Genomic DNA, 11401 nt, shown 5'->3' with positions numbered 1-11401 from the left:
AAATTGTAGATTTTAATCTTGGGATTCATGTTTATACCTATTAGAACCAAACACCTTTGGTAAGAATTAATACAAAATTTATCAATGCAAAACCAAAAGAAACATACTTGTATTTGCACTCTTACCGAACCTAGGAATGCATTATGTATATATTCAAGTGCCAAAACATGAAATTTTGTTACTGTACCCAAATGCATTCTCCTTGCTTTCTATTGCAAAATTTCATGGTGTGAAAATACATTTCCAAATTCATCTTGTAGCACAAAATAGACAGTAAAAGCCCAAAGGTTTTGGGCTTCTAAAAACATAAAAGTAGAAATCAATCCGAACAGCACCTAAAAAGATTATTTGGGAATACCTCGTATTTATCCTACATTAATATTTCGGTACCATACGATACCATCACTACTTGAACCCTTGTCAACATAACCCCTGCTTTACCCTTGCTCTTGTCTAGGGTGTGGTGGTGATTATAAGAACTCAGCAACGGCCGGCCATATATATATATATAGAGAGAGAGAGAGATACTTCCCAGTGAAGACGTGCAATGAACCCGATACAGGATCTGCTACCCAGTACCCACCCATGCACACCCAGTTTCCACTTTCCAACATGATCTACTTCCTACTTGCATGTTGTTCATTGATGGGATTATAGACTTATAGTTGATGAGACATATATACTTGAGGTTGAAGATGTGCGCAACGGCTATATATAGATCATAATAGATGAGACAATAATGGTTTCCTTTTTCTTTTTCACTCTTTGGCTTGATTATCATTTAGCAGCAATGGAATGATCCCTCGCGTTCCTGTTGGGTGGGGTTTCCTCTGGTTAATCTGCTTTTTCAATTTTCAGTTCAGTGTTTCACATTTCAAGGCGCACAAAACAAAACCAAACAGGCTGTCTGGTTAAACTTAAAACGCGGAAAGAATGTCTAATGTCTTAGTCCTACCCTAGTTTTCCAATAAGCAGCATTCAGAATGTTGAGCAGAAGCCTCTCCTGCTAAGCTGGAAAAGTTGAACGCCCTATCAAACGGGACCCTAAATAAATTTCTACCTACATTCATAGCACACAGGTGCTAACGTATGAAAGGGTTCACAAAAGAAGTAGTAGCTTTTCTATATTGAGCGAGTCGAGTTGGGCTAGCTAGCTGCTCAGCTCAAGCCTCAAGGGCGTAGAGACTAGAGACAGGGTACGTAAGAGCCAAAAGTTCCTGAATCTCCGCCGCTGCTCCAACTCCAAGCATCGACTTATTGTCCTTGCACTCTCCAAATAGTACCTATATATATATCTATATATCTATCCATCTATATATATATATATATACTCATCTATGTGGGTTGAGATTCTAAGAACGCCTCATCATCAGCCTAAACAATGAATATACAAAAAATCATCAGAATTCTGGAATTAATATTGTGAGCTATATATTGTCTTGAACAAAATTGACGTTTTTTTTTTACTGCTTACCAGCAATGCATGCCAAGTGATCTGTTGTGTTTTTATATTCTACTCTGAATCTCTGATTGATCAGCCCAGCTCCAAATTGAAGTCATTCACGTGAAAGAATCTCTCCCTTAAACAAACACATTTGAATTAAAATAATGCAGACAAGCATCCTGATATTCCTGAAAGCCCACAAAAGGAATGAAGCTGAACTATAGTAAAAATAAAGTAAAGCTGGACGAATAAAAGTAAATAGGGAATCAGCTGTAAGAGCTGTAGCTAATACGGTTTAATTACACGTCAATTTTAGTATGGAGTATTCAATATTAATAGATACTAGGAGAAGTTGCGCGCAATATATATTGGTTAAAGAATGTTTAATGTACGTAGTTACTTACCTCTACTATTTGCAGATGTGATTGTGTGTATGTGTTAATAGTTACCAGCTGCTGAGAGGCAATATAATGCTGTTCGTGTAGATGAGAAGCCAATGTAGTAATGTAGATGACAAAAACATGATACCTCGCATTCATTTGTCTAATATCCAGCTATGGAGCTACACTCCAAGGACATGGAAAAGTTGTGGCCCATGCACCCAGAATATAATATGGCTATATATGCCGCATGCCTAATCAGGACACCAATTAATTCAGTGTGGCCCACCAAGAATGGGAGTTACTATGCATGGCTACAGACTTGCCTGGATCCATGCTGCAAGCCTATTTAAAACAGGCCATCCTAACTGATGGAAATCTTATATATGCTTCAATAGATTCCCAATTTTAATTTTAATTTTAATTTTCTTATCATATCAACTCACTGCTGAGAGAAAACAATGATTTATGTTTCTATGTAGATGATCGATGATGAAACAAAATGTCAGACTTCAAGGGAAAAAAGAATATGTATGTATATATATTATGCAGATTGCATCTTGAAGAGGATATAAACATGCAATCAAACAAATCAAAATAATTCATTCTATATTACTATTTTGCTAGATCTTCTATTCTAATTATCATGCATGGAGGCATATTTGGCAAATCTTTTCACATGGTCTCTCGAGCTTTTCAAAACTCAGAAGACCAAAATTTTAATTTTCTGTTTGGTAATGAATGATGGAAAGTCGAAAAGAGCCATGCACTAAAAGCTTATGAAATCCCAAAATGACCAAAAATCAGGAAATGAAGCTCTGTGCCTAAAATCTATGATTAATAGCCCAAACCCGACTGAACCAAAAGGTTTTGGACTTATTGAAAGCCAAACTCCAAAAAGCTCAATTCGTCTTTTGGTCTGCTGAACTGTCGAAAGATATATATAAAAGACTTCCCAAACAGCCCATGCATATATGCTTGGTTCAGTCGGAAACTGTAGGCATATAAGTTTGAAATAGTGCTCTTCCAGCTCTCTTCTATATATATATATATATATATATATATGTTGATTATAATACTAGTATGTATAACATTTGAATATTGTTTGTATGAAGTGCAACTGTAGGTGTGGAACATGTTGGCAGCATGCTAATGTACACACTTGGCAAGATTAGCATCTTTGGCGGGGGATAACGAGAATCATGAGATTAGACTAGGCATTTGACAACCAGATGTGTTGCACTTGTCTCATCGCTTTGGCGTTCCAAATCAATAAGCAAAAAATTCCAGAGTTCATGTTTCCTCTTTCTTCAATTTTAGTTAAAAACAATTCGTGGGTCGTATTGGTGTGAACTGTTGTCGTCCAACCAAGGACAAATCAGGGCCCTATGCATGATGGATGATCATCTCTGATCTCTCTCTACGTAACAAACATGCAATCAAATCAGTCACAGTCACCATTCTCAATTTTTTTTTTTTTCACTACGTTACTGTGAATGTGAAAGATCGATCAATCACCACGTCGTCCTTCCCAAGAACAAATTGTTTTGCTTCTTTTCCTCCTAGGCCCCACGCACAACAAAGAAGAAAAGAGAACTAAAAGAAAACAAGAAAAAGATATATGGGCACAAGGACGGTAGAGCATCCCAACAATAGTCTTGTGAGTCTTCTGCTAACTTTTTAACCTATTGTGGTGAAAAGGGAAGCAATAACCTATATGGGTGTCTGCTCTACTAACAAATATCAAATAACAACTCTTTAATTAAGTGCGGTAGCTAGGAAGCACTTTTGTTAAAATATGATCGTTAAGGTTTCCAACGCACAACTAAAGTTCAACAAGAAAGATGAAAAGAGATTTACAATTAAGCTTACAAAAACTGTGTGTGCGTGTGTGTAGGAGAGTGAGAGTGAGAGAGAGATGGATGGATGTGGTTGGGGGCCATAGACGTAGGGACACCAAAAGGGTGCAAAATCCAAATAGAAACTTAAAAGGTTTAGGCTTTATGGCATCCGAGTTCAGGCCTTTGAGAGCTTTGCACGGACAAAACCCACTTTTTCCTTTGTGGGGACGAAACATTAAAAGTCAGACTTTGAGAGGGGGCCTTGCCCTCAAACCCATTTTCATCTAATATATTAAAATTTTTATGTACATTCCCTAAAGAATTATTGAGGTGAAATAAAACATCAAATTAAATTAATGAAATAATAATAAAAAAAAGGAGCTCCAAATAAGTGTATCACTATCAGGGCCATCCGTAAAAAGCACCCTCTATGTTCGGCTAAATTACTAAACCAAGTCTCTCTACTTTGGGTAGGCTGCTAGTTTTGTCCGGACTTAACGAGTCCCGTGAATTTACAGGAAAGAAAGAGTGTGGAGAGTGGAGAATGGAGACACACATCTGCTTAAACGGCCGCCGTACACATATAATAATTAAGGGATTAATTACGTTATAAACAAAGTGTTTTAAGGTACAAGAAGATACTATTGTTTTATCGTTAATCAGTATTATATAAACTATATAATCTTCTCTAATATAAATGTGGGTTTGGGATTGGGAGTCTGCCTTCGTCCAACGGTAATTATATCAGATTCAAAGGAAGCAAGCCCACATGACACATGTGTTGGCTGGCATTTAAAGAAACAATAAAGGTGTCGTAAGCTTGCTGCTTGCTTGTTACAACTGTAGAGAGAGACCTGCATCTTGCTGGCCCTCTACACGTTATAGTTAGAGTGCCAAGTAGATGCGGTTTTGGGTTTGTACATGTGCGGTTCTGCATTTTTTTTATGTGTGTCCAGAAGCAGAATATAATTTAGTATATTTTTGTTCATCAGTTTCTTGATTAAGATTGGAAGGAAAACAATACAAATTTACAATTAACTTATATCATTAAGCACCCGGTCGAGAATCGAAGGTAATTAAGAGCATCACACGCCCTATAAAAAAGAATAATCAACTGATGATATTTAGTTAAAAGCTACTAACCATTAAAACCTGCAAATTTGATAATTCCTCAATTTTATCTATTTTTACTTAGACATATTTTCCTAGTTTATTTCAGAATGTCAAACTTAAAACAAGTCTCAAATTCAAATTTTCATTGTTTTCTGCGTAAGGCTATGTTTGTTTTAATTTGATAGAAAAATAAGAGAGAAGTACAAATTTGGGGGATAGTTCAAAAGTTCTGAAGACTTTTCCCTCAACTTTTTTTTTTCTCTTATTTTTCAATCCGGCCTTTTGAATTGTGGAATCCAGGTACCATAGCTCAAAACTTTGAGATATTGGGTATTTGGATTTCTTTTTCCCAATATCATGTAAAATGTATTCTCCGATTCATTTGGTTATACCGAAATGGTCAAATTGATTGTTGTTGCAACGCTTGAATGATTTTATTTTATAGGGGCAAAATTAGGGTTGGAGAGTTCTTCACAAGTTATTGGAGCTTTATTCGTAAAACACTTGATTTATCTTAGTCTAAATCAAGCTTTAAACTAAACTCAAATCCAATAAATAGATTTATTTGTTAATGGAACCAAGTTTGAGTCTAATAAATCTAGACTCATAAAGCTCACGAGCTATATATATATATATATATATATATATTATTAATTATTCATGTGTATAATAAGAAATGATTATTTATATGTACAAATAATCTGTTTGGAACCATATAAAATGGTCTGAGACCATTTAACTTGAGATCTATGGTCCATGCTCAGGAATTTGGTTTATGGGAACCGTAAGAAATTTTCCATACCATGTATAACATTTAAAAGCACAAAAATTAAGAGAACAAAGGAGAATGATAAGAAAGGTAGGGTTCTCTTGGTTTACTCCATAATCTGATAATAAATCTTTTATGTATGTCTGGATGCATGACTCTCGGAAACCTCTAACAATAATGCACACAAATGGGAGAACACAATGATCGAAAACTAGACCATTTCGTCAAACAAGCAATGATACCACTTGACGGAATTATTCAACCTGTTAGGGGTGAGGTCCTGAATGGGTTTTTGTTCTCCCACAAGGCTAGACCCATGCTATAATTAATATGGTGGGTACAATAATCTGAATTGTAGTTAGGAAATTCAAATACAATATACATATCCATATTATAAGCATGTTGACTTTTTATTAGAAGTTATTAGGTGAAGTCCCCCAATGGGAACAAGACACGACCCGTGCAATAATGATAGGTATGATCATCTGAACCCTAGTTAGGAAATTCACATACAGTATATTGCATATTATAAGCATGCTGAATTCTTTTTATTAGGCCCGATCAGTTTGGAAGGAGTAGTAGAGTGCAAATCCTTGTATTTTGTATTATTTTATATGTATTTGTATTTGTATTGTATATATTATATCTGTATGTATACCCTTTTTAAACTGAGCCTTAGAAACAATTCAAATTGTATAATTTTCAACAATACATAGAAATACATGAATAATTTTGGGAAAGTTTTAGTTGTATATTTTAAAAACAATTGATATTATATGCATATAGTTGATATTATTATATACCTATAGATGAATCCGGATCTCTTGTCTACAAAAACTTTACCCACATTACATGCAGCCACAATTTAGAAATATCTCCCTTACATATCTCTTACATTCACATGGAGATGTTCCAAATGTGCATTGGATGCTCATGCTTTCAAAGTATTGCAGAATTTTTGTGGGATAGGAGATCGGGACACCCTATGTATTTATAAGAATTTATTGACATTAAACATGAATGCATATTTGTTTGATTCTTTTTTTTTTTTTCTTATTATTGATTCCAAATTAATTGCACATGAATTTTCTCAAACCATATCAATTCCGTACGCCTTTCCTAACTAGGATCATAGTATGCAAAAGATGACAAGTTATGGGGCCTAATCCCCATCTACAAGAGTACTGCAACCCAAAACCAAGGGCTTCCCTAAAATAATGAAGCTATTACAAATTTTTCTTGTTCTTTCTTTTGCTAAGCGTCTTGGAAATTTACAAATGGATGTTAAATAGTCAACTAGAGGGAGCCTCAGTTAAGATGAAAAATAAAAAGTAAGTGGAATATTGTTTAAAATAAATTTGTGGAAAACAGCATAATTGTTTGGCCAGCAAAGCAATTTTTGACCAATTCATTCAGTTGTAAGTTTGACTCATGAGATGATGCCAGTTGAATCATTACACTTTTATACTTTTGTTGTTATTCAATTATTCTCATATGGAGCATTGTCAACTTTATCGTGTCTATTAGTAACTATAAAGAATAGAAAGGGAATTCAAGTGTTTTAACAAGTGCCATACGGCAACAGATCGATGAAGGCATATTGGGTAATCAGGGTAAACCCTACCAACCACCCTTCCCCATTGAGACGGGTTTTGGTCTGCTCAGTGTTTGGTTTAGCCGTTTATGTAGGAGGAAATAATTACTTCAATATATATTACTAGTGTATAGCATATATTTAATTTTAATATATCTCTCTCTTTCTCTCTTATTACTTGTCCAGTTCAACCCGTTAAATTTACCGTGTGGATTAGTGTCAGGACGATAATGAAGTTAAGTCGGGGCAGAATTTGAACAGCCCGAAATAATGAAATATTGCCGTGCTGTTCCTACCCGGCCAAGAAGGTCTGGCCAGCAACCGTCAACGAATTATAACTAAGGGCCATAACTCTTATTAAACATTGACCTGAATAGGAAACCATTGTCATCCATACGGGCCTGTTTTGGATGATTTTTTTGAAACTTCTAAATGTTTAACCTTAACGTGGTAAAGATAATATATTATTTGTAACTTTTTTTTTTTGTTTTGATATTATTAAGTGAATGGATCAAACAACAGAGAGATAATCCTCCAAACTCCAAACTCTCAATCCCTAAGTGAAGGAAGGAATAAAATCAATAAATCCCAGGTCTACTCACAATCCCTAAGTGAAGGAGGGAATAAAATCAATAAATCCCAGGTCTACTCACAATAAGAGATTGTAAGGTGCCAATCAGCTTATTGGTCGTAGTGGAGATTGGGCTATCCCCCATTGTGTAACCTTTCAAATGAAATAAAAAAAAATAAGGGACTTCAGCAACAAATATATACATATATATATATATATATATATTATATTATCCCATTTTTTAAAGTAATGAATGATGAAAGTGCATGGACGGTTTTTGTATACCTCGTTGGTCCTCACAGGATACAAGGATCCCTGAATTTATCCCATCCACCCCACTCCAACCATTTTTATGTGCAAATCAATTTTTGAGAAAAAAAAGTATATTATATACATTTTATTATATGAAAAATGAATTATAGGTATCATATTATATTATTTATATATACAAATATAAAATATAAAATAAAATAATACATTATACACACATTATCTATTATCTATGGGAACGAATTCGGAATTAAGAGGTTCGGGTTTCCTCAAAATCCATTCCGAATCCAGCCAACAGTCAAAAACAGCGCCCCGACCAGCGTGGGGCGGGTGAGATTGTGATTTGTTACAAACCGAGCCGGAGCCCACCCAAACTCGGCTCAAGCTGTTTTAGCTAAAGGTCTCACTAGTCAAAATCTCAAATGTAGGCCCAGCCTCGGCTCATTAGAGCACACGAACGCGGAAAGCAAACAACGCAAGTGTGAACAAGACAAACAGATCAGAGTCAGTCATTGGAACTTTTTAAGTATCAGTGAATGGTACCATAGATCGAGGTTCTACGTTCAGAGTTTAGCTCCTTTGAAGTGAAGTTTGATAAAAAGATTCCAAAAGTTTAATTAGCAAACATGGTTCAATAATCGTAATTGTGAATCTTGATCCTCCGGTTGTATTGTTCCAATCCAACAGCTGTAACCATAGAGGAGGGCCAACCACAGCTGGCCGGGGCCCGAGCCATAACGTTTTAAAATCAGGTAATTATGGTCCGGGTTGGCTGGAAAACTACTCCAACAGCTGTATCTTATATATTTACATACATCATCATCATCATCATATCATTTATGATGAGAAGGACATAAACCCGTGATTCTAAATCATCAATGATGGAGGTGTGACGTGCTAATATGTTGGTAGGTGGTGAACCGTTCGTGACCCCACAGAATGAAGAATCCTCAGCTCTCAGCTCAGGCTTGCCATCACCGTTGGTTCTCCCATCAATACCACCTTATCCTTATGTTTTAAAGTTTTAAACATTCTGATTTCATGACGTAAATATACTAAACACAGGAGGGGGCCGGGAGGTCCTCGGCACTCGGCAGGGCTCCTGGTTTGGTTTCTTTACGTCAACGAGTCAGTGTCCAGCACGACACGGTGGCGGGATCCACGGCCTCGAGTAGTCGGACTCTGTTGTTTCCTTTCCCCTCAGGCAGTCAGGCCTCACCGGAAAATTTAAAAATTTATGAGGGATTTTAAATTTTAATTTTATTAGGCACCGACATTCAAATTTCAAGGCTTCAAAAAATGCCCTGTTTAACAGGTAATGGCACATCAGTAAATAACAGTTGGACGACGGACAATTTATTAACATACCCTCGATTTTAAACCACCCCAAACAACAGCTAAATCTGTCATCACGTGGTGCTGGTCGTAGTAATAGCTGCAGTGGCCGAGCTGAGTGATAGAGTTCCCTCTTTCTTTCTCTCTCTCTCTCTCTCTCATATCGACCAGAAGGGACGTCATTCCAGAGTCTAAGAAAGAGAAGCCAAAGAGAAAAAGAGAAGATCCTGTTAAATTTCACTTTGATCTCCAACATAATCTCGCCGGAAGACGTTTCATGTTGTAGCCAAGACATCCCGCTTTTCTTTCATCATTTATCTTTTTTTTTTTTAATCTTGGCTCTATTTCTGTATGTGGGTTTTCTGGCGATGTCGCATGCCGGAGGCAGGAGACTCGTGCTCTCTCTGGTCGTTCTGTTGATCATCTCGGTTTTACAGACATGGGTATGTTCTGACTGCAAGGTAGGGGCAATTCGAACTCTTCCGGGCAGTAATAACTGGGTAACACAGTCGACGGAGAACAACATGAATGAGGAGAAGAAGAGGAAGGGCAACGATGAGTTCTTCAATAAATTCTTCAGTGGAAGGGTTCTCGATTTCAACCAAGCTCAAAAAGGTTTCGAAGAAAGCAAACGAAAAGTACCCAGTTGCCCAGATCCTCTTCATAACTAGCAGGTTCTTTTTTTTTTCGGGTTTTTTTTTGCTTTCGGTTGAAAATTTTTTATACACTTCGTCCAAAATACCCGCGCTTTCCTCAATCATTTCGATCATGGTGTAATGGGGCATTCGGCAATTGAATGAGGAAACCGAGGGTATTTTGGTAGTTTTATGTTAGAGAGAGAGAGAGGGAGAGGGAGGGAGACAAACAAGAGATGGAACTATGGAAGGGATCATGATGTGTACAGAAGCTGAAATTTTGGTAAATCTTATAGTGATCATGATGATTGTTCTTGGGGGGACTTTGTATTGCTGGAATCTCTGTAAAGCCTTTTCATTTCTTTTTTTTTTCTTTTTTGGCTTTGAACAAGAAGAAGAAGAAGAAGGAAGAAGAGCGTAGCAGAAATGTAATTAAACTACAGAGATTCTTGTCTCTGCAATGCATCAATACAAAGATCCTTTTATCACCATTTTAGATTTGTATTTCCTTTCTCCTTCTTGAGTCTTTGTCTTCTGATGGGGTCAGAGTTGTTGCAGGTGTATTGTTATTTCAGTAATTAGCTGGTTAATTGAAATCTGAGAGAAAGAGATGTATATATCTGCTTGCAAGCGTAGTATGTATATATCCATAACGCGTAAATGAGTGTTTACCTTTCTCCACCTCATCCCCACCTTGATTTGGAGAGATACTAGGGAAGGAAAACAGGAGGACTGGAGGAGGGGAGGTTACGTACCACCGTACACTAGGGTGCACATGTTCATCGAACATCACAGTTGGATTGATTGACGTATGGTGGGACATATCTTTGACTAGATATCAATTTGATTGGATAATCTTGACCGTTATCTTTTGATCTTTGTAGTAGAGGGAGTTGGATGGTCCATTTATATGTGTATGTGCGTCAGAGATGAAGATGTTTGATGCAGAAGAGCTTCTGGCATGGAGATGGCGAAACAATTGAGTGGATGCATGTTTGATAAAACCAGGGTTAATATTGTCTTTTGATTTTGGTAATAGAGGGGTAGTATTGTCTATGAAAGGCATTATTATGCCTTATAGTATTTGTGGGGTTTGGACCTTTGGTTAGTTTGGTCGTGTAGCGGGGCCTCGTTTTCTGATGTTTTTGGGACTTTGGAGTTTGGATGGTCACCAAGGAAAAGGACGACCTTTTATTATTAGCGGCAGCGCAGAGAGAGAGAGAGAGAGAGCAGAAGACTGAACCGGGGACGGGAGACTGGAGAGAGAGTGTCTGAGAGTTGAGAAGAAAGTAGAGAGACAGACAGATGTGGGAAAAGTGCCACGTATAATGCGGCGGAAAAGGTTAAAAAAAAGGGTGATGGAGTGATTTGAAGGCGAGGGTGTTTGTCCGATAGCGATTTGGATTTGGAATCAAATTGACTCAGAGCTTGTTGTAAGTTGAATAATCA

This window comes from Nelumbo nucifera, chromosome 4 (assembly GCF_055504915.1).
Source record: "Nelumbo nucifera cultivar China Antique chromosome 4, China Antique-T2T, whole genome shotgun sequence".
NCBI lineage: Eukaryota > Viridiplantae > Streptophyta > Magnoliopsida > Proteales > Nelumbonaceae > Nelumbo > Nelumbo nucifera.
This window is presented reverse-complemented; position numbering follows the sequence as displayed.